This window comes from Triturus cristatus, chromosome 12 (genome assembly GCF_964204655.1).
Source record: "Triturus cristatus chromosome 12, aTriCri1.1, whole genome shotgun sequence".
Taxonomy (NCBI): Eukaryota; Metazoa; Chordata; class Amphibia; order Caudata; family Salamandridae; genus Triturus; species Triturus cristatus.
This window is the reverse complement of record NC_140595.1, coordinates 563,661,047-563,682,712: the sequence shown is the minus strand read 5'-3', so window position 1 is coordinate 563,682,712 and position 21,666 is coordinate 563,661,047. Positions and strand designations below refer to the sequence as shown.

The 21,666-nt window shown below is 44.3% G+C and overlaps 1 long non-coding RNA gene across 2 annotated transcripts in view; it reads left to right on the top strand.

The window, feature by feature from the left end:
• Nucleotides 1–21,666, top strand: part of LOC146776269 (uncharacterized) — a 130,486-nt gene that overhangs the window by 87,460 nt on the left and 21,360 nt on the right. Inside the window, exons 3-4 of one of the 2 annotated variants that reach the window (XR_014972153.1) lie at nt 6,682–6,796; nt 20,310–20,421. This is a non-coding gene — a long non-coding RNA (uncharacterized LOC146776269). The remainder of the gene's footprint in view (nt 1–6,681; nt 6,797–20,309; nt 20,422–21,666) is intronic. The other variant, XR_014972154.1, reaches the window with a different exon arrangement.

Sequence of the window (21,666 nt, the reverse complement as noted above, 5' to 3'; positions counted from 1 at the left end):
CAGGTAGGGCCTATCTACACGAGTAGATATGCCCCTATAATACTGAAGTCAGTTCTTAAATACTGCGAGTACCAGGGAAGCCAGAAGGAGTAAATGGGCTGGAAACTGGAAAACTTGATTTCCCCAGCACTGTAATGACTTTGCTGAAACCAGGAGTGTTTGGTACCAAATGATTCCTTATAATAAATCCTTACTGATGCCAGTGTGAGATTTATTACACCAGGTAATAAGAGGGCACCACAGAGATGCCTCCTGAAAACCTACCAACCCTGAGGTGGACACTGACTTGCTTTAGGCAGCCTGCTGTGCATACATGTTTCTGAACAACTCAGTGGAGAACACCTTCTCTCTGGGACCAGAAATGATTCACATCCTGAGCAGAGGTGTCACACCTTACCCCCCTACCCCCACCCCAAGTAAGCCAGTCCTCAAAGGGGAAGCTTCAATGGGCTGACGCCTTTGTAATGCAACCCCCAGCCTCTTCTGTTACCAGCAGACTGCAGCCCTCCGATTTACACCCCCACTAAGGGAGGGAAAATGGGCAGGAAAACTTAGAAGAATAGGTGGTGTGCCTACCTCTGAAAACTCAACCCCTAAGGTGGGGGGGTGAGGTGAAGCACATCTTTCAGTCCCCACTGTCTTGACGATGGGAAGACCCTTCCCATAAGGACTAGGTCAATGCCCACTCCCACAGAAGGGTGGCATAATTGAGTGTGTAGTCACCCCAGGTAAGGTGTCCATTGACCCTACCTGCTACTCCCCTAAACCGCCCCGAATTTAGGTGGGCCCCCAAGACATAGAATTCAGATCTGCAATGACCTAAGAAAAAAGAAGACATCCCGGAGAGAAGCCTGATGAGAACTGCCTTGCCTCCAGCCCAAACGGCCCTGCCTTCGGCTTCGATGAACCTGCAACCTGTCTTGCAGCTAGCAACCTCTTAACCTCCGGAAAGGACTCCAATCTCCCGTGGACTGCAGACATGCCCAGAAGATATAAACTCCAAGGACTCCTGCACCCAAACTGGAATCACGAGTCCTGCCCACTCTGCACCCGATGCCCACGGCCCGAGTCGGGAGTAGCTCACCCGTCGAGTAAAGTCTCCCCAGTGATTCTGAACTCAATACAGCATTGGCAGACCTCTCCTGGCCTCCACAATGGCTCCTGCAGTGTGACTCCAAAGGCTCTGCCTGACCTCGGTGAATCAAATAAGAAGACTGACATCAAAAGGCATCACTGCACCCGAAGCTACTGGGCCTTGAGTAGCTGAACCAACTGTGCCCCTACGACCCCCTACATTTCTATTTGCCTCTGCTGCCATTGGTTTCTCTCCTGCAACCTCCAGTGCAACGCTTCCAGCCTGTTTGCTGAAAACAAAATCCTCGTTGAAAAGCATAGGGCACCCGACGCTGAAGTTGCACCCGGCTGCACCTATGCCGCTCGTAATGTAGGTTAGATGCTTCTTTGTGCCCCTTGTGCTGGTCCTAACCCCAAAGCTTGGCCCCTGCAACCAATTGACTTGCCTTCAAGCAGTGTGGCTGTGAGCATACCCAGTCTCCATTGAAATACATAGTGCCGAACTGAGATTTTGACCTCTTCACCCAGCTGCTCCTCTGTTGCTGGTGGTGCAGATTTGGTATTCGCCTGCCCCTTGCTCCTAGCTGACCTTTGGGCCTGGAGACTGGAATTGTAAGTGTTGTACTTGCCTGCTAAACCCATTATTATTTTATTCCATATGATAACATTGAACTGTTCAAAAATTGCGTTAGTGAAAAGTATTTTTAATTGAAAACCCACTTACCTTATTTTGAAGATCTTGGTCTCAAAATAAATTACAAACAGTCCATTTTTATAAAATTGGTGAGGGTTCCCTTTTTGAGTCTTGTCCATTATTGGTCAATGTTGTGCAATAAATGTCTTCACTCCTCTGTGTTGGGCCAAAGGCTGCTCGCCCCCACACTACCACTATTGGAGCACTTTGGGTTTTACATTCAGCCTGGTACACTTTTTGGGAGCCCCTGAACTCTGTGCACGGTATAAATACCTAGTGGTAGAACAGAGGCAGCTACCTACCGATAGTTTGAAACATTAAGTTTCATCATCAAAATATACAGCCTTAAAAACATTTTAAAACCATTGCGGTCTTAAACAATTAAAATAAAAAATATGTAAATAATTTGCATTAAAAATGAATCCTACAATTTCAATCACATAAAAGCAGAAAGGACTTATGGAGCATAATTGTATACAGGGGCTAGCACTTTACCTCTACTTACCCATGCTGTGTGGACATTTTTTGAAAAGGCCACAATCGAGAAGGTGTTGCTTTTACATACTCTATATGCTTCTCATGAAGTTGATAGGCTAAGGGATCTGCACATAGGAACCATCCATTTGGACCTTGGTTTTACATAGAGGGGACAGAAAAACAGAACATGCTCATCACTTTCACATGCATTTTTGCAATAAAAACAGCAGTCGGATCCCGTGTTCATCTTCCTCCATTTGACAGTAAAGGCTGCTACAAGGTGAGACTCATACCTAAATTGGGGGTACAGGGACAGAGCACATGCTGGGGTGGATAAAATCCAGGAATTCCTTGGCCTTGCACAAAGATTTATGAAGCAGAAAGGCACTTGTTAAACTCCCTAGCGAGGGGAAAAATGGTCCCTACGCCTAATGTTTTTCTCTTTCGCCATTTATTTTGACATGGGCACCATCCCCTGTCTGGATGGACTGTGACTCACTCCAGAATTTTCTTAAACGCAAATCGATCCATCCCTTTTTGAGCACCGCTACATCCATTGGCCAAAATGACATCCCTAAAAGCCCTCCTTGATATGACTTAATTAATTAGTACACCGGATTCAAATCCAATACAGTAAGGGTTTTAACACCATCAGGGAAGCTCATTTAACCTGTTGCCCTTAATTCTTTGTAGGACTCTGGGACTCTAGTACTCAAGATAGATTGTTGTTAAGGATACATTTACTTTTTTTTAACTCCATCCCACTTTGAAAAAGGCCCGATGTTTTGAATGGTTCCGAGTACTTTCCCATTGCACATTCTACTTGTCTTGCAGTCATAATTCCAGGTAGTAACTTAGTGCATAGCTGCTGATCTCTAATACTCCGGTCCTCATCATCACTCAGGAAAATTGGTCAAGTGATGCCCTGACCTCATAAAGCTACAGCAGGATGTCATTGACATGAGGGCTAATCAACTGACCACAAAGCAATAGGATACTTGTATCTTAGTATTGAAATGGGTAACATGGTAGACGGGACTCCCAATTGAAGACTAAAATGGCAAGATTAAAGAAATGAGGGTACCATTTGTGACTTATACATTTGTGTTCAAGGTGTGATTGATCATACCATTCTCGACTTTACTTTTTACTTAATTGTTAGGACTTTTTGAAAATGAAAATATTAGATTGTTTTATTTCTAAACTTCATTATGCTGCGTGGCTCTCAATTATATCTTTTTAACTATGTCCTAATATAGGTGCTATGGTTGTGTAGAGAGTGGTAGCAACTGAAGCATGGAATTGCGAGATGTATGCTAGGTCAAACACAAATTGAGATTTGAATCTCTAGTGAGCTGTGGATTATCACAGTATTACCAACTCCATAATATTAATCACTTAGAGTTTTATGAACAACATGTTTTTCTTGTATTGCCTTATTTTTATATTTAAAGAGCTTTTTATAGCGCTGACAAGAGCCTGGGGTAACGGAGTGCTTTACAGACAGAGATAAAGATTATATAACCAAGACCATGATTGGAGAACAAAAATATTACAATATAGATGTTCATTGCAGGTCTGGTCACCCTAGTTTGTGGGAGGAGAAGGGAAAGCCAAAATATGAAGGAAAAACATTGAGGAGAGATTAGGTGTTGGTGTCTGAAGGGTTGAAGTGTCTGTTGAGAAGATCTTTTGCTGTCTTTTGAAGTCCAAATTGGAGGTGTTCATCCTCTCATGCACAGGGAGAGAGTTCCATATTTTGGGGGCATTGCCTGAGGAAGGCGTGCATGAGTGCTTTTTTTTGTTTTTTTGGGGGGGGTAGGATGAGGAGCAGAGTGTTTGTGTTTCTTAGGTTCCTTGACAGGCCAGCCTTAGAGTTTGGCTGCAAGGTAAGCTGGTTTCCCAGTGTGGGTGAGGTACACCGTTTTGAAACAGCAGTGGGCTTCAATCGAGAGCCATTTCATATTTTTTAGGGAGGGGGAGATGTGATCAAGGCTTTTTGCTCCAGTGACCATCCTTGCTGCTACATTAAGTGTGGCTCTTGGGGGGGGCTAGGTGTGATTTCAAAGAGTCAGTGAAAATGGCATTCCCATAGTCTAGTCTAGACTACAATCTCTTGTGTGTGGTTTTTTTTAGATCATTTGGGGGGGGAGGGGAGTACTAGCTAGATTGTGTAGGAGTAGTAGGTTGTAAAATGCACTCTTAGCTTTATTCTTTTCTTTGGTTCATGTTCAGGCTTGGGTAAAGGGAAACCCCAAAAGAGTTGACTGATTTGGAAAGTGTCAGTTTGCAGTTCTGCATGTCTATGGAGTTTATCCTCTCTTGGACCTGGGAGGTCAGACCATTGCTGGATAGGAGTAAGATTTCTGTCTTGTCTTGGTTGAGGTTCAGGTGGTTGACTGAGAGCCAATGTTGGACATTCACGAGAGTTGAGTTTAGTCATCAAACATCTTCTAGTGAGAATATTGCTAGGTAGACCCAGCTGTTGTCCGCATAGAGGTGATAAAGTATTTTAGCTTGTTTGAGAATGGTGGTGAGGGGTTCCATGTATACATTGAAAAGTGTAGGTGGAAGGTTCGACCCTTGGGGTACACTCCAGGTTATGGTGGACTAGTCTTAGGACGATTTTGTTTTTTTATTGGCTGAGAGCGGTAACAGAGATAGGTGGTGAACCATTACAGTATCAGACCATCTATTCTGATAAGATTTTGGAGTGATTCTAGAAGAAGTTTTTTTATCAACTGTGTCCAAGGCTGCTTATAGGTCTAGGAGGATAAGTAGGCAGCATCTATCAGAGTGCAGTGACTTGTGAATGCCATCCACTTTGTTCAGAAGGGCTGTTTCCATGCTACATCCTTTTCTAAAACCTAATGATGTTAATAATCTTCTTAACTCACTTCATTGTGTTGTGTGAGTATTTGTGCTAGGAAAGGGAGGTTGTAGTTGTTTAGGTCTTCCGGAGACTGCACCTGGTTTCTACAGCAGGGGAATAACTTGTCCTAGTTTAAGGCAATCGGGCATCAGCCAGGACTCAGAGAGCTGTTTATTATTTTGGTTCATAAAGGGGTAAGGGCATGGTTGAGGCTTTAAGTCAGGGAGGCCAAACGAGGGATCTGTGAGGTGAGGACTTGGTATCTATAATCCTCTTTGAGATGGATCCTCTGAGTGTGTTAAATGGCCTCCATTTCTTTTGTGTAATATCCAGAGCACTCCAGGTGAGAGGCTGCCCTTGGTGAGTTCAGAGAGAGCTGTGGTGCGTTGGGTTTCTCCCTTCTGAGGGGCGGGGTTACCAGAGGATGGCAGAGTGTGATGGTCAATGGAGTTTGATTTTCGAGATTTTATCCTTGAAAAACTTGGATAGGTTATCGCAATGTTCTTTGGAGACATGGGAATTTGATTTTACTGTTTTTTAGGTTTGTTGTTTAATGATGGTGAACAGTTCTTTGGTGCGGTCTTAGCTTTACCTGGCGCTGCGCGGAAGAAAGCAGTTTTTTCTTCGACAATGTGGTTTTCGTTTTTTGAGTTCAACTCTGAGCTGTTGAAGGTGGGAGGCAGAGATCGTTTAGGGTTAATATGAGAGTATTGTTTTCATCATTTCAGTGAAGGTTGAGGTCGCCTATGAATAGGTTGCCGTTTGAAAGTGAGTTGTGCAGAACTAGTTCCGATAGGTGTTCTGAAGAAGGATGTGTTGCCTTTGTGGGTGATAGAGTATGTGGCATTTTGTAGTTTTGTTTTTCTTTATTTTTAAGTTTATGCTGAGATGTTCAAATGTGGGGTAGGCATAGGTGTCTGTTTCTTTAATGTGGATGTTCATCTTGTGGATAACAGCAATGCTAGTTTCCCTGTCTTTCTTGATTGAGGAGAAACCCGGGGGAAATAGTAGGTCAAGGATAGGAGGAGTCATTTAGCCATGTTTTGGTAATGAGTGCAATGTCAATGTCATGGTTTAAGATGGCTTCAGCTAGATCTTTTGCATATTTAGTGACTGATCTGCAGTTTTTTAGGATGCAGTTGATTCTGCTGCTGCTGTAAGGCTTTTGGGTTGAGAGGAGCCAGGGGGATCATGATGTGGTTGGTTGGGTATTAGGCAATATTTTGAGGGTTTGATGTTTCTCCCAAATCTAGTAATCACCGGTATCTTGGAGATGTAATTTTGTTGGGTGAATGTTAAGTCTTAGGTTTTAGCAATCCATTGCTTCTCTCAGACATTCCAGTGGCCCATCTTTTCGGCCTGTGTGCTATGCTGTTGAAAGGAGTTGGGTCGGCAGTGAGGGTAGCTCACGGGCAACCATGAGGGTTGTCTGGCGGAGTGGAGGTGTGGGCTTTGTGACATTTGAGTGGGATTTGAGCATCATCAGGATATAGGCAATGCCCTGTCAAAATATTCAAGTGCTAATAATGGTAAATGCACTAACAGTGGATTTTTCCATCTGCAGAATATATTGAATGAGCCGCAGTGGCAGTGTTGCATAAAAGAATCTCTCTGTTGCTGAGCGTAAAAGAAAATAACAAGTCCACACATATTCCACATATGTTACATCAATGTATAGGGTAAGTAAAACTCACATTTAATGATTTTGTTCATCATTAAAAGAAGTTCACAGCATCTGAAGGTCATCACTAATTTATAATGGAGTCCTCCACGTGAATATAGTTTCTGTCAAAACGTTAGTAATATGCATTACATTATGGTGCTCATGATAGTTATTCAAAGACTTTGACTCCCTCCAAGGCTGAGAAGGCCTGCTTTAGATACTTGTGCTAGCAATATGTTATCAGAGGAAATTACTGCCTTTGAGGTTGGAATGTATTGTTTTAAGTTAGAGCAATTGACTTTCTTTTGTAGGGAAGCTCATTTAACCAGTTTCCCTGTACTCTGTTTGTGAGACTCTGGTATTCAAGATGAATTGTTGTTGAAGATGCTCTGGGTTTTTCTAACTCCATCTCACTTTGAAAAAGGCTCCAATGCTTTAATTGGTTCAGAGTACTTTACTATTGCACCTTCTTGCTTTGTAGTCCTAATGATCAGTAGCAACCTAGTGCATAACTGCTGATATCTCATCCTTGTGTGTCATCTTCACCCAGGACAATTGGTCAAGTGGTACCCTGACATCCTGAAGCTACAGCTGGATGCCCAATGATGTGAGGGCTAGTAAATGGCCTAGCAAGCAATAGGATGCATTTATCCTGGTGTTGACATGGGTAGCAGTGTGGACAGGTGCCCTACTGAAGACTGGGATGGCGAGATGAAAGAAGTTAGGGAACTATTTGAGACATACATTTGTATGGTTGATTATAATATTCTCAACTTTGCTTTTGCTTTAACTGCATGGAATTTGTGAAAATGAAGGTGTTAGAATGTGTTATTCATAATTTGTATTATTCCCACTGAGTCTAGAATGATACTTCCTCTCTCAACTTATCAGCTGGCTTAATTGCTATTGGTGTACCATAACCTAAAAGAATTTAAGTGAGACGGGTACACTGTCACTAGCTCTCAAAGCTCAACCTCGTAAGTCGTGTACTTAACTGTGAAACCGCAAACACTTTTTCACCATAGGAAACCATGTAAAGAGATTTTGGACCTAAAAATGTCGAAGTGTTGAACTATATCATATGAAGAAAAAAGAATTATATTGCAAAGTTTAAAAAGTCATACTCCCCTTGTATTTAGGGATCCTAAGGTGTGGTATCAAAGCATACCACCTCCTGTACTCAAAGTAAACCAAACTTAATCCAAGAGTAATTACTGTGACATTTAAACTGCTTCTAAAACATCCACAATCCTGTATCAATTGTAATTTCAAGTACAACTGCATTTCCTTGAACAGTCTTGCATGTGAAAGCATATTTTACTCACCTGTGCCAAGTCCTGCTTGATTCTAAAATACCACAGAAGTATACCTTTTTCATACTTTACTAATTTGTCTGGATTCTGTCTGAGTGTGACACCCTCTGGATAAGCCTACCTGCTTGCCACACTACCACAAAGAGAGCTGTTAGTACTTACCTAATTTAGCCTCTGTTATAACTCTGGGGACTCCCTGGACTCTGTGCACACTATACCTTTCTTTGGTATAGTATATGCAGAGCCAGCTTCCTGCATTGGTGGATCGGCCGTGAGATGTAAAGCCTTGTATAGGAGAGAAAGATCTGCTTTTATGGTTACCCTTTAATTTTTACCTGGTGCTAAGCTGTTATTGACTAGTCTGACTGGGATCCTGCTAATCAGGACCCCAGTCTATCTGCGTTCTCCCTTAAATTGTTGTGTTCAGTACTTGGGTACAACCCAGATTGGATACTGGGTACCCTTTTCAGTCCCTAGTATATAGTACTTGGGTACCCCAGAGGTCCCCCAAGGGCTGAAGAATGTATTATACAACCCATGGGAGACGACTCAAAATGGAACTACAGGTCTGTCAGTGCAGCCTGTGTAAGACGGTGCTAGCATCGCTTACTAAAGATAAATGTGTACCATATCTAAGGGGCATTGAACTTAAAACCTATGTCACCCCTATAGCAGGTGCTTCGTTCAAAGTGTGAGGATGCCCCTGCATGAGCAGGACACCCCTACAGCCTACGGAGTCCATTCACCCGTGTTGCAAGTGATACAGCCATATACTATATAGAGGGGCACCGTGTAATTACGTGATGACCATCTCGAAACTGGCTGCAATTAATCCTAACATGTTTGTTATCAAACATGTTGGAATCATATCTCCACACTGTAAACTGTGTGGGAGGTATGATTCCAAGCACTGTAAAAGCCCTCCATTAGGCTCTGTGTTCCCTGTGCCAGCTTTCTAGACCCAGACAGCACAAAATGGTTGCTGCTGACCAGAGACACGATTCTGCCCTCCTGCTGCTAAGCCAAGCTCGAGCAGGGGAAGGCATTCTGTCACAAGGAGGTGTGATCACCTCCCAGACAGGATTTAGAGTATTGGGGCAGGGTGGGTGCGCTTGCCAGTCCCACTCAGTCTGCATGAGGAGCACATTTGTTGTCCCCATGCATAGTTCAGTTCAAACCAGCTCTCGGAGCCTTTTGCTCCTGCTCTGGCACGTGACTGGACAAAGGACATGGGGGTAACCTCCCCCCTTTCCAGACCATCCCCTGCGAGGGTCCCCTGAATTGTCCCAACCCTTTCCTTGGGGTACTTTAGGGCTTACCTGTGGCTGGGTCCCAAGATTCGCCTTGGGACAAGATTCAGATCAGACACCACTTCTTCTTCCATCTGGGTACGCTGGACTTCATTTGGGCTCGACTTCATTCCCCTTCCAGTCTGATGCTACATCTGTGCACTATAACGGAACCTTCCAAGGCCTGTTGGCATCAAAGACACCTGAAGGAATCTCACTTGAAGTGAAGGAGTCACTCCCCTGCATTTTCAGGCACTACAACTAAGTTGACTGGACTGCTGATCCTGAGCTCCTCCGAACTCTGTAAGGTTCTGCAACACAGGTGGTGGTTCTCCACAACTCTCGAGTCCTGCCCTCTCACCAAGTTTGAGGCCAGTATCCCTTGTGGGGGCTGCAATAGCTGAACCTGTGTGCACCGCGTCAACTCACAGTTGCAAAGGCTTGTTAGCTTCCTTCCAAGAAGATCTTTGGGCTCCAAGTAGCCACCATCTCGAGCATCTCTAGTGACCAGAATCTTCAGCTACACAGCATTGTTGTGCATCGTGGCCTGCATCTTTTGGTGAGCTGCTTCAGGTCCTCTGTTGACCCAAATGCCTTCGGCCTGTGAGTCCATTTGAGGATCACCTTTTGTTTCCTTTGGGCTCGACCGATTGCTGGGGGTCTGCCCTAGCTCCCCTGCTTGTGGTGAATCCACTGGACCTTGCTAGTCCTGACATTACACCTTCTTCGACTTCTACATTGGTTGTATTTGCCAAGGCTTGTTGGTGCACCCGCCAGACCCCGACCCCTCAGCACTCGACATCCGGCATGGGACCGCTCATACATGGCTGCTGGTCTTCCTCAGCATCGCCTGGTCCTCACAGCTACAGAGTCCAGTGCACAGTCGGCTCTCCTGCAACTCCCGACATTGGTGGGTATTAGTCTTCCGGATCGCCTGGTCACTCCTGAGTGACATAGACTCTGTCCCCTCTGATAGCAGGTACCTCAACTTGAACCCACCTTCGGATTCCACTGGACACTTTCTCCTTCAGCAGCGGCACTTTCCTGAAGTCTTCCATTGCGTTCGGTGGTTTCTGACACCACCTCATACCTGTGCATCTGGCTTCCCTGGTGTAGGTAACATGAGTACTAGGGCAGCCATAGGTGGGGTGGCTCTCCAACCTTCTGTCCTCCACAGGGTTTCTTCAAGGTCCACTGGGAAGGGTTCTTAATCTTTAAAATTCCAACCGTGACTTACATGTTGATTTGTACGGCGCACATGGTAGTGTTCCCACATAACTCACGGTTCCCGTGGGATTCCTAGTCAATCACCTCGGGTGGTTAATTGAGTCCCCAGCACTTCTACATCCTCTTGACCTTGTCTTGATCCAAGTTGTGGTTCTTATACCACTTTCTTAGTATATGGTTTGGTGCCTCCCCCCCCCCCCCCCCCGGCCCACTGTGTATTTTGTGCTATTTACTGTATTTCTATGCAAAGTATTGTGTATGTGTTAATCTCCAGGTAGGCGATATCTATACGTGTTAGTGAGTATATTATAATAAATACATATTTGTATAAATACTTTGCGTGGCTTTTTCACTTAATCTATACTATAAGACTTCATTCTGGTAAAACAAGCTGCTTTACACTTCTTCACACCTTGCTTTTATTGGACTAACTTAGTCAACCTCTGATCACAAGACAATTCAAAAATTGTCTTTAGTAAAAAAACAGTTTTTGAATTGACTATTTTGTCCAAAACACTAAAAGTCTTGTTGGGGCCTTTTACTCCCTGTGGTGCTTTTTAGAACAGTAAAAGTCATTGAAGTTAGGGGGGAAGAATCTAGAACTGTTAGTGTTGGTCTTCCAAAAAGGAAGCCTACTTTAGAAAAATGAGCCATTCAGGGAATATGGCTGAGGATCTTGACCTCACCCCTTACTCCAACCTACTGGTGCGAGAGTAAAGGCTTCTCTGTAAAGCTAAACAAATAAGAGCTGGGTCCAACCAGGGTACAACTCCAGGAGTTTCTGGCAGGGCATACAAGGGACCACCCCACAGAAGAAGGTGGAGACCTTCAGGAAAATGGGGAAAATGGGGAAAGTAGTGAGGATGATGTAGTCTTAGACCAACAACCACAACTAGTTAGGGAGGCAGAGAATGTTGTGTCCTACCCTCTACACCAAAGAGGTACAGGGGCTGGCTCCTACTGAGTTCTGGCCAACTCCATACCAGAGAGTGAGTACAACCTCACTGAGGAGAATCTCCTTTTAGTAAGGATGACCAAAATACTAGACCTAGACTAGGCTCCTAGCTCTACAAAAAGAGAGAGCAGAGGTGGGCATAGGACCCATCAATGGTGGCAGCAATTTAAAAAATGTTTAGAAAAAGAAGGATCCTATGATCCTAAAATCCTCAAAGGGATTGTCCCTAAATTTGAGGATGGTGATGTCACCAAGTGGTGCACTGCCTTTGAGAGGGCTTGTGATGCCAGAAAAGTGAGGAAATCTCACTGGGGGAATTCCTGTATGAACTATTCTCTGGTAAGTGCAGAGACGCACTTCTGACCATTAGTGGGACAGAAGAGTCCTATGGACTCACGAAGGGCCCCTGATTGAAGAACTTGGACTCCCGACTGAGAAGTGTAGAATTAAGTTTAGGGGGCTCAGAAATCAGTCAGTCCTGGGTGGAATTTGTAGACTACTCAGTAAAGACACTAGGTGGCTGCTTGACTAGGAGTAAAGTAAGAGATTATGATGGTCTTTATAATTTGTTTATGAAGGAACATATTTTAAGTAACTGCATCAATAAAAAGTTGCATCAGCATCTGGTAGACCTAAATCCAATTTCTCCCCAAGAATTAGTAAAGAAGACGGACCACTGGGTCAAGGCAAGGGTAACCAAGACAACCACTGGGGGTGACCAAAAGAAAGGGGTCACAAAGCCTCCCAAGGGAAAAGAGGGTAAGAAATCCAAAGATAAAACACAAGTCTTCTAAAGGCCCCCAAAATCCTGGTGAGGTGTGTGCCCAGGAACTCTTCCCAGCCCACAAGTAGGTACAAGGGGGAAGATTTTGATGCTGCAAAGGCTTGGTGTTTCCACTGTAACAAGAAGGGACTTCAAACTGGAGATGCTGTCTATCCCAACAAACCAACTCCTAGTTCTCCCCCCAATACCTACTGGTATGGCAAATCTCCAGATGGGATCAATAGTGTGCCCAGAGCAAATCCGGATCCACATTGAGACTGTTTTAGTTTCTGAAGGGGAGGGAGAGTTGGCCACTTTGGCTATCTGGCCCCCTAATTTAAAGAAATACCTGCAGTACCCCTAAGTGAATGGGACTAATATAGAAGTCCTGAGGAAAACGAAAACGGGTGCCAGTGTCAATGTGATGAGACGCACTGGTTTCCCCAGAGCAATACCTAACTAGAAAAACCTATCCGGTTACCAATACTGAAAGTGTCACCACTAACCATGCCATGGCTTTGGTGATATTAGACGGAGGGGGTTGCAGGCCTGAAACAGGTAGTGGTTGCTCCACAGCTCACTGCCGCCTGTCTGCTTGGAAATGATCTGGTGACCTCAGCATGGGCTGAGGTGGAAAATACCCAGCCACGCTGCAAATCCCTGAAATAGTGTGTGTGAAAACAAGAGCACAGTGCCTAGCACAGGGTGAGAATGGAGGACTGGAGCCTGAAATGACAGCCCCCACCTTCCAAGAGGAAAGGTAGGAAGATGTCCATACAGCAAAAAAGATCGGGACCCCTCTCCTCATGGAGACGACTGGTCAGCCCGAAAGAACTGAGCCCATGGAGCTTAAACATTACCAGGTTGAGCTCTTGGGACCAGGGTGAGCCTCCATGGACCAGCTGTACCTGGGGCACCATATCTGCCCCATACTTGAAGGCCTAAGATGGCAAGATTCTGCAGAGGAGCAGGGAGATGTCAGTGGCTCCCACAAAGTCTTTTGTGAGAATGGACTCCTGTACACAGAGGCCAGAAACTCCAAACATGGGGCCACTAGGAGAGTGGTAGTGCCTCAGCTGTATAGGGAGTTCTACTCACTTTAGCACTCGACATCTCCCTAGCTGGGCATCTAGGTCAGACCAAAACTTGGGAAAGTTGCTCACCCATTTTTATTGGCCCCAGATGTCCCAAAAACTGAAGGAGTTAGTAACCTCCTGTGTCACCTGTCAAGACAGTGGCAAGACTGGAGGCTACCTAAAGCCCCCCTTACTTACACTACCAGTGGTTGGGGTACCTTTGAGAGGGTAGGAGTGGTTATAATGGGTCCACATGACCCTCCCACAGCCTCAGAAAACAAGTTTATACTAGTAGTACTGAATCATGCGACTAGGTATCCTTGAGCCATTCCCCTTAGGACTACTACAGCCCCTGTGGTAGCCAAGGCCCTCACTGGTGTCTTTAGAAGGGTAGGGTTTTCTAAGCAGATAGTATCAGACAGATGTACCAACTTAATGTTTGCTACATGAAACACATGTGGGATGAGCGTGGAGTGATGTACAAGTTCACAACACCTTACCACCCACAAACTAATGGCCTTGTTGAAAGATCCAACACGTCATTGAAAGGCCTGATAATGGGGCTTCCTGAAAAACTAAAAGGAGATAGGATGTTCTGTTGCCCTGCCTGCTTTTTGCCTACAAAGAGGTGCCTCAGAAGGGGGTGGGGTTTTCACCCTTAGAACTCCTGTTTGGCCAACCTGTAAGGGGACTGCTCTCAATTGTGAGGTTAGGATGGTAGAGACCCCATCATGTACCAAAGCAAGATGTGGTGGACTCTGTACTAGGCCTTTGTTCCAGGATGGCAGAGTACATGCAGAAAGCATCCAAACACCTTGAGGCCAGCCAGGAGCTCCAAAAGCTCTGGTATGACCAAAAAGCTTTACTGGGAGAAATCCGACCAGAGCAAAAGATGTGGGTTTTGAAGCCAGTGGCACAAAGGGCCCTCCAGGACAAATGGAGTGGCCCTTACCCTGTCCCAGAAAAGAAGATTGAGGTCACCTACTTGGTAGATCTGGGCACCATAAGGTCCCCAAAAAGGGTGATGCATGTTAACCGCCTCAAACTCTATTGTGACAGGGCTGATATGTCCATGCTTTATTTTCAAACGAATCTTTATCGGCATTTTTCTTATTTGCATATTACTGATTTCTCTTTACAATATAGGTCATACATCACTGGAGGTTTTACACTATGTAATTGGTAATCCAGTAATTACAAGGGGATTACTTATAGTTGGGCTTTCCTGTTTTCAGTTTCTATTTTTGGTCAATTCTGGTTGGCTTTTTTCAGTGTTTTCAATACCTTAAAAACAGTGGTTACACATTTTTGCGTCATTAAAAATAACATGTTTTTCCAGTGTTTAAGGAATGTTTTGCTTTTAATTATTGCCTGCTTTCTGCATTGATAGTGCATGTGTATAGACAGCGTGTGTACAGGGTATATGAGATCAAATACATTTTCACAAATCAAACTTATTATAGTACACCATACAATGCGTCTTTAGTGAGTCTATGGTCATGCGCGCTTGCTCTTTCCTTTCTATGTAAATGCCTATCTGTGAAACGGCCCCCAACATTGGCACTTGAGACGGGCAACGCCAAAACAGCCAGTACACAATTTACTAACTCTGGCCAATGACCTAGCTTTCCATGCCGATACTGGTGCACCTGGAGATTGTGATTCTCTAGGACATGTTCTGCAACATATGCGTTGAATTGGGCGAATATGCCCTCAGTTATTGAAGCAGTTAATAATGAAGCAGTACTTTTCAAAATCTTGAGAAAATTCAGAAGGGATCTAGAACTTGTGCAGATTACCTCAGTGAGGCTTTATTAACTTCAAATGCCATGGTCGGGGAAGGGACATTTCTATGCATCATCGTAAGCCATTTCCCATAGACTGTAAAATAACATTTCCTGAATTGCTCCTCCACATTTCTTTGCTTACCAAGTGGCAAGAATTTTAACATACAGCATGTTGCCAAAGTCACTAAAAGTGTCCCTCAGCCTACTCTCAAGGAGATGTTTCACATCTACACCAATTACGCTGAACAATTGGTAGACAAGGGTGTTTTCAGACTCTAGTATTTTAATGGTCTACTACATCAGTCATGTATTCCTGTAAAAACCTAAGCATGCAGTAGACTACTTTTTTCACATCACTATCAATATGTGACCAAAGATCATCACATTTCTTGCCTTTGGCATCATTACTAAGCAAAAATTCTGTAAACGGTCGCCGCATGGATAATAAAGCATTCACAGCCTCTGGGACTGAGAACCACTTGCTAAATGACAGATAGGATGCCTCTTTCTTTGATGCCACACAAAGCACAAACTGAGATATATTAGCACTTTAGTTCCTGGGCATACCGAAACAGTGCCCCTGATTGGACTACAAAGTCAATGGCATTCTTCATTAACTCTGAAGATTTTAAAGATGCTTTCAGCATACCATCTAGCAAGTGACAAAGATCTCTTACAGGTAAGCACTTCAGGTACCGATTTTGACCGATCATCATACAACTTTTTCATACAAGTTGCTGAATTACTGCAAATCCAAACAATATCACTCCAACCTTTATTGAACTTGGTAAGAAATTATTTTGCAGCAGCATTCCTAGTGACACTATGTTCCATATTTACCAAAGGTCTGGAGTCATGTTTTCACCACTATCTCAGATGCTTGGTGACATAACTCTTTTCACATATACCTGTCCCTACACCTCACATTGAATGTTTAAAGCCTGGAGTGTTTGGCAATTCATCTACAATCAATGATTCGCTAGGAAAGGGGGCTGATGTATCAAAAGATTTCACCCATTCTCTGTCAATCAATCAAGGAATTGTAAGCGCGCTACTCACCCGTAAGGGGTCTCAAGGCGCTGGGGTGTGGGGGGGGGGGCTCCGTTCAGCCGAAGAGCCAGGTCTTGAGGGCATTTTTTGAAGGTGATCAGGGAGAGGGAGCGTCTGATGTCTGCCAGTAGCTCGTTCCAGGTCTTGCCTGTGATGTGAGAGAACGATCTTCCACCTGATCTGGCTCTGTGGATCCGCAGGGTTTCAGCCAGTACGAAGTTGTATGATCGCAGGTTTCTTTTGGGTGCGTGGAAGTTAATTCTGTCATTGAGGTATTTGGGTCCGTTGTTGTGCAGGCACTTGTAGGCGTGAGTGAGGATTTTGAAGGTGACTCTCTTCCCTACGGGGAGCCAGTGGAGTTGCCGCAGGTGTTGACTCTTGTGTTCATGCCGGGAGATGCCGTGGACGAGTCTGGCCGCGGTGTTTTGTATTGTTTGTGGAGTAGGGACTTGTTGATGCCTGCATAGAGTGAATTGCCACAGTCGAGTTTGCTGGTGATGAGTGCGTGGCTGACTGTTTTTCTCAATTCGGGGGGGATCCTTTTGAAGGTCTTTCGGAGGATGCGGAGGGTGTTAAAACAGCTGGAGGTGACGACGTTGACCTGTTGGTTCATGGTGAGTGATGAGTTGAGTACAATGCTGAGGTTCTTGGCGTGGTCCGAGTGGGTAGGTGGGCTTCTGAGGGCGGTGGACCACCAGGTGTTGTCCCATGTTGAAGGGGTGTTCCAAGGATGAGGTCTTCTGTTTTCTCGGGGTTGAGTATTAGGCAGCTGTTGGTCATCCAGACTCCCACTTCTTGCATTCCTCTCTGGAAGTTGAGTTGTTCGGGTCTTTGGTAAGGGAGAGGATGAGCTGGGTGTCATCAGCGTAGGATACTATGTTGAGGCCATGTTGTCAGACGATGTATGTGAGGGGGGCATGTAGATGTTGAAGAGGGTCGGGCTCAGAGATGACCCCTGTGGTACTCCGCAGGTGATATTGGTAGGGGCGGAAAGGAAGGGCGGTAGTCTGATCCTTTGGCTTCTTCCAGTGAGGAAGTCTGTGGGTAAATGTTTATGGTATATATTGAGAGATTCTTATGAAACCAGCCATTTTACCTATCGGTGAAATAAAATGTAGCCAAAATAATAAATATGATTTTGATATTTCCTGATGCTCCACAGTTTATAAAAGAACTAAATAAGACCTAAAACATGCTTCTAAACAGTGAATCTTTACACCAAAGACCACAAAACTGAAAAAAGATGGAAGAAGATGGAAGAAGAAACAATATTTTAGTGATATTCCTAAACCACAAAACTCAAGCAGAATGTTAGCCCAACCTTTCTCGCTGCTGCCTTGTATAACAAAGTTGCATTGTATTGGCCCCTTCATGAAGAACTAAAAATGAATATTTCGCTCATCTTTTCTTTTCTTTAAATAGCACTTAGTTTGTGGTTGTAAAGGTGTTTTTCTAGTGTTTGCATTTGGCTATTTTCCTTTCGGTGGGGTTTATCACTTATTATAGGTTTAAACCTAAAACCAAACAGCCTACTTGTACTGGTTTGGGTTCCTATATGGGGAAACTATGCCCCCCTTTGTGCCCCAGCAGTGCATTGTGTGTAGTTCTGGTATGTTCTAGCCCCATATACATTGTGGGATTATCCCTTGTAAGGCTACTACGTTTGGGCAGGGAATGTTGTATTGCCTTCTGCGTGCCTTTAAACTGGCAGTTAACCAACTTAAAACTAAACTAGCGCAGGAGAGGGATATACATATATATTTGAGAGGTCCAACTCTGGGGCGAGGGGGCTTCCTGGTACCTGGCTAGTATTAGAGTACCTTTGTCTGGGTTTGGTCGTAACCGGTCTGTGGGGCCCTAACTTTATTTCTCAAAAAGGGGCTATAATCTCTTTTCATATTTTTTAGATCTAGTCTAGGGCAGTCGCTATTATCCATTATAATTTTAGTCTGTTGTGTCCTTGCTATTTTCATCTGCACTGTTAGGGTGGCTAGGATGTTCCCACGTAAATGGTATATTTTCCCATTGTTCTGCAATTGGGTGTGATCTCTGCTTTTTCGCCTCCTCTCTTTGCAGAGCCCTACTCTCTGCATCAGCCCAGGTAACCACATCCCGGTTCCAAACATTTGTGGTCCACTGGCAGTTTTCCACATTACAGCTATCCTTCTTTTGGCAATTATCAAAGCCAGGTCAATAAATGTATACCCATCTTTACATTTGGGTGGGTGGGGGAAGAGCCCTAGCAGACAGTTTCCCACTGTTAGTGCAAGTGTGCGCCAGAGTGTGGCATTAATCTTAGTTATCACTTCTGCCCAATAAGTGTGTAATTTCTTGCAACCCCAAATCATATGTATGAAATCCGCACTGGTTTGACTGTATCTCAGGTAACATCTTGGTTCCCCACTATGAGCAGTGAATACGCAGTGGGGTGTCACATGCCATGTGTATAAAGTTGAATTGAATATATTTCAGACCCGTGTTGTGCAAGATCTTCTTAGGAGGTGTCAGCACTTTACCCCATTCCATATCAGTTAATTCTCTGTCAAAGATCAATTACCATTTGTCCCACAAGGCCCGTAGCTGGGTAAGGGAGTGAGGCATAGAACCATTTAATTTGATGCCCAGCCGAACCCAGGGTAATCGGTGAGTGCAGTACTTGTTGTGTTTCTGGTTCCTTGCTGCCCAGCCCCCAAATCACCCAAAATCAGGTCCCACAGTAGAGAATCTAGTTGTTGGAATCACCCTGCTGCATTGGTACTAGTAAGTCAGCAAAGAAATATAACATTCTGGACAGCATGTCCATTTTGGTCGGGGAAATCCTAGCCATTATGGGGAGCCTATGTGTACGCCAAAAAAAAACATTGAACCTGAGTGACCTTAATGATCTATCTAGATTGCCCTCCCTCAGGTTGTCCAACAAGTGGAAGACCTGAATGCCCAAATATATGAATGTGTTGGATGTCCAGTTAAGGTTAACCAGTAGGCCTAGGGGTCTGGGCAAGGGGCCAGCCACCGGAAACAGATGGGACTTTTTCTTTATTGGCCAATAGACCCGACAGTACCGCAAAACCATCTAAAAGCCGCATGGCGGTATCTGAGCCCCATTCAGCATTGCTTAAATAGATCAAGAGATCTGCATATAGGGAGATGTGTGTTCTCCCATCAACTGTCCACCCCATACCGTCCCCTCCCTAATGAAACAACACCACCAATGGCACTATTGCCAGGGAGAATAAGAGTGGCAATCGGGGCAACCCTGACTGGTACCACGTGTTATCTTTTATTGTGAAGATATACTTTGGTCCATCTAAATCTGTGCCGTACGGCACTTATATAACTGTTGTACCCATTTCACCCACACCTCAGCGTGTATCAGGGTCTTCATGTATGACAGTAGTCTAAATCCTAAAACTTTAACAAGTATTTTGAAATCTATATTAATCATGGAGAGGGGTCTGTAGTCCACTAATCCGGCGCCTGAGGCTGTCGTCTTAGGGGCTGGGATCATCATGGCATTCTGAGTGGTTTCGGGTAAGTGACCAAGTCGTAAAGACTCAGCATACAAAGTCACTAAGTGAGGTGCCAACTTGGATGCGTATTTCCCGTACATCTCCATAGGGAGACCATCCAGGCAATGGCCTCTCGGACCTCCTGCAACGCCACAGGTCCACCAAATGCCTCTTCCACCTGTACATCTACTGTTTGGAGCCACAGCAGGCTCAGAAAGGACCTGAGCTCGGCCCGGGGATGCGGTATCCAGCTTCTCATAATATCCCAAAATAATCTGTTAATCACTTCAAGGGTCATATATGGATATATCTGTTTAAGTCCAAATCTGTGTAATTGGCGTCCCTTGAGACTCCGGCCTGGTCAAGCATGCCAGCAGGCGACCGGCTACCTCTTGGCTGGAAAAATATCTATTTATGTATGTCCTAATTTCAGTGCTACAGTTGTTTAGAGAATGTTAACATATGAGGCATGCGATTCAGAGAAGTATGAGAGGTTCAAAACACAAATTGAGATTTTAATTTATAGTAAATACGCTAACAGTGGACTTTTCCTTCTGCAGATTATACTGAATGACCAACAGTGGCAGTGTTTCACAACAGATTTTCTCTGCATTGTCGAGACTGAAGGGAAGAAAAAAAACAGCATGCAGCATCATTTTACCAAGTTATATGGTAAGTAAAACTCACAATCATTCGTTTGGGCATTCAAAAGACATTCACGACCTGTGAATGTCCTCACTGCCTTCTAGTGGGGGCCAGTGTGTGAATATAATTTTTTGAGATGCAAGTAATATGGATCACATTGAGTTGGTCTGATAGTTAATCAGACTGCCTGCCTCCAAGGCTACTAAACGCTGCTTTAGATTCTGGTGCTAGCAATATTCCATCTGAGGAAATAGTTGCCTTTGAGGCTGGAATGTACTATCTTACTTTTGAACGATAGTCATCTTTTATTACGGAAAGAAGTTCATTGAAACACTTCCCCTGCACTCTGTATGTTGGGCTTCGATACTCAAGATGGGTTGTTGTTGAGGATAACCTATGTTTTTGTATCTCCATCACACTTTCAAATAGCCGGCGGTGCTTTGAATGGTTGAGAGTCCTTTGCCATTCCACCTCCTTGCCTTGCAGTCATGAATATAGATAGTAACCTACTGCATAATTGTGGATACCTCACCTTTCTGTGTGGTCACCTTCAACCAGGACTATTGGTCCAGTGGTGCTTTTCCATCTGCAGATTATACTGAATGACCAGCAGGAGCAGTGTTTCACAGAGTTCCTCTGCATTGCCGAGACTGTAGGAAAAAAAATATATTTTCACTATAATACAGACTCCATAGTATTGAACTGGTTACCCTTTATAAAAATCAAGAAAGATTTTTTGGAATGCTTATAGTAAGATGGTGTGTGACATGAGGGCCACTCTGTTGTCTAGCAATCTGACATCATAAAGCTAAAGCAAGCTGTTTTCTGACATGAGAGCCACTCTGTTGCCTCGCAAGCAGTAGGATGCATTTATATTGGTAATGAAATGAGTAGCAGGGTAGACAGGATGCCCAACTGTAAAGTAAGATGGAAAGATGAAAGAAATTAGGGCATTTTTTGAGACTTCTAAATGTGTGAACGTACGTTTGAGCATAAGAGTCTCAACTTCACTATGGCTGAACTGGTAGGAATTGGCTAAAATGAAGATGGTAATTATGCTATTCATGGTTTTTATGATTCCCATTAACTGCAGCATAACCCTTCCTCTCTCAATTTATCAGCTGGCTTAATTGCTACTGGTGTACCATATCCTAAAACAAATGAAGTGAGAAGGGTACGATGCCACTTGGCTGTCAAAAAAATCAATTTATCTATGTCCTAATGTACATGCTACAGTTGTTTAGAGAGTGTTAGCAAATGAGGCATCATTCA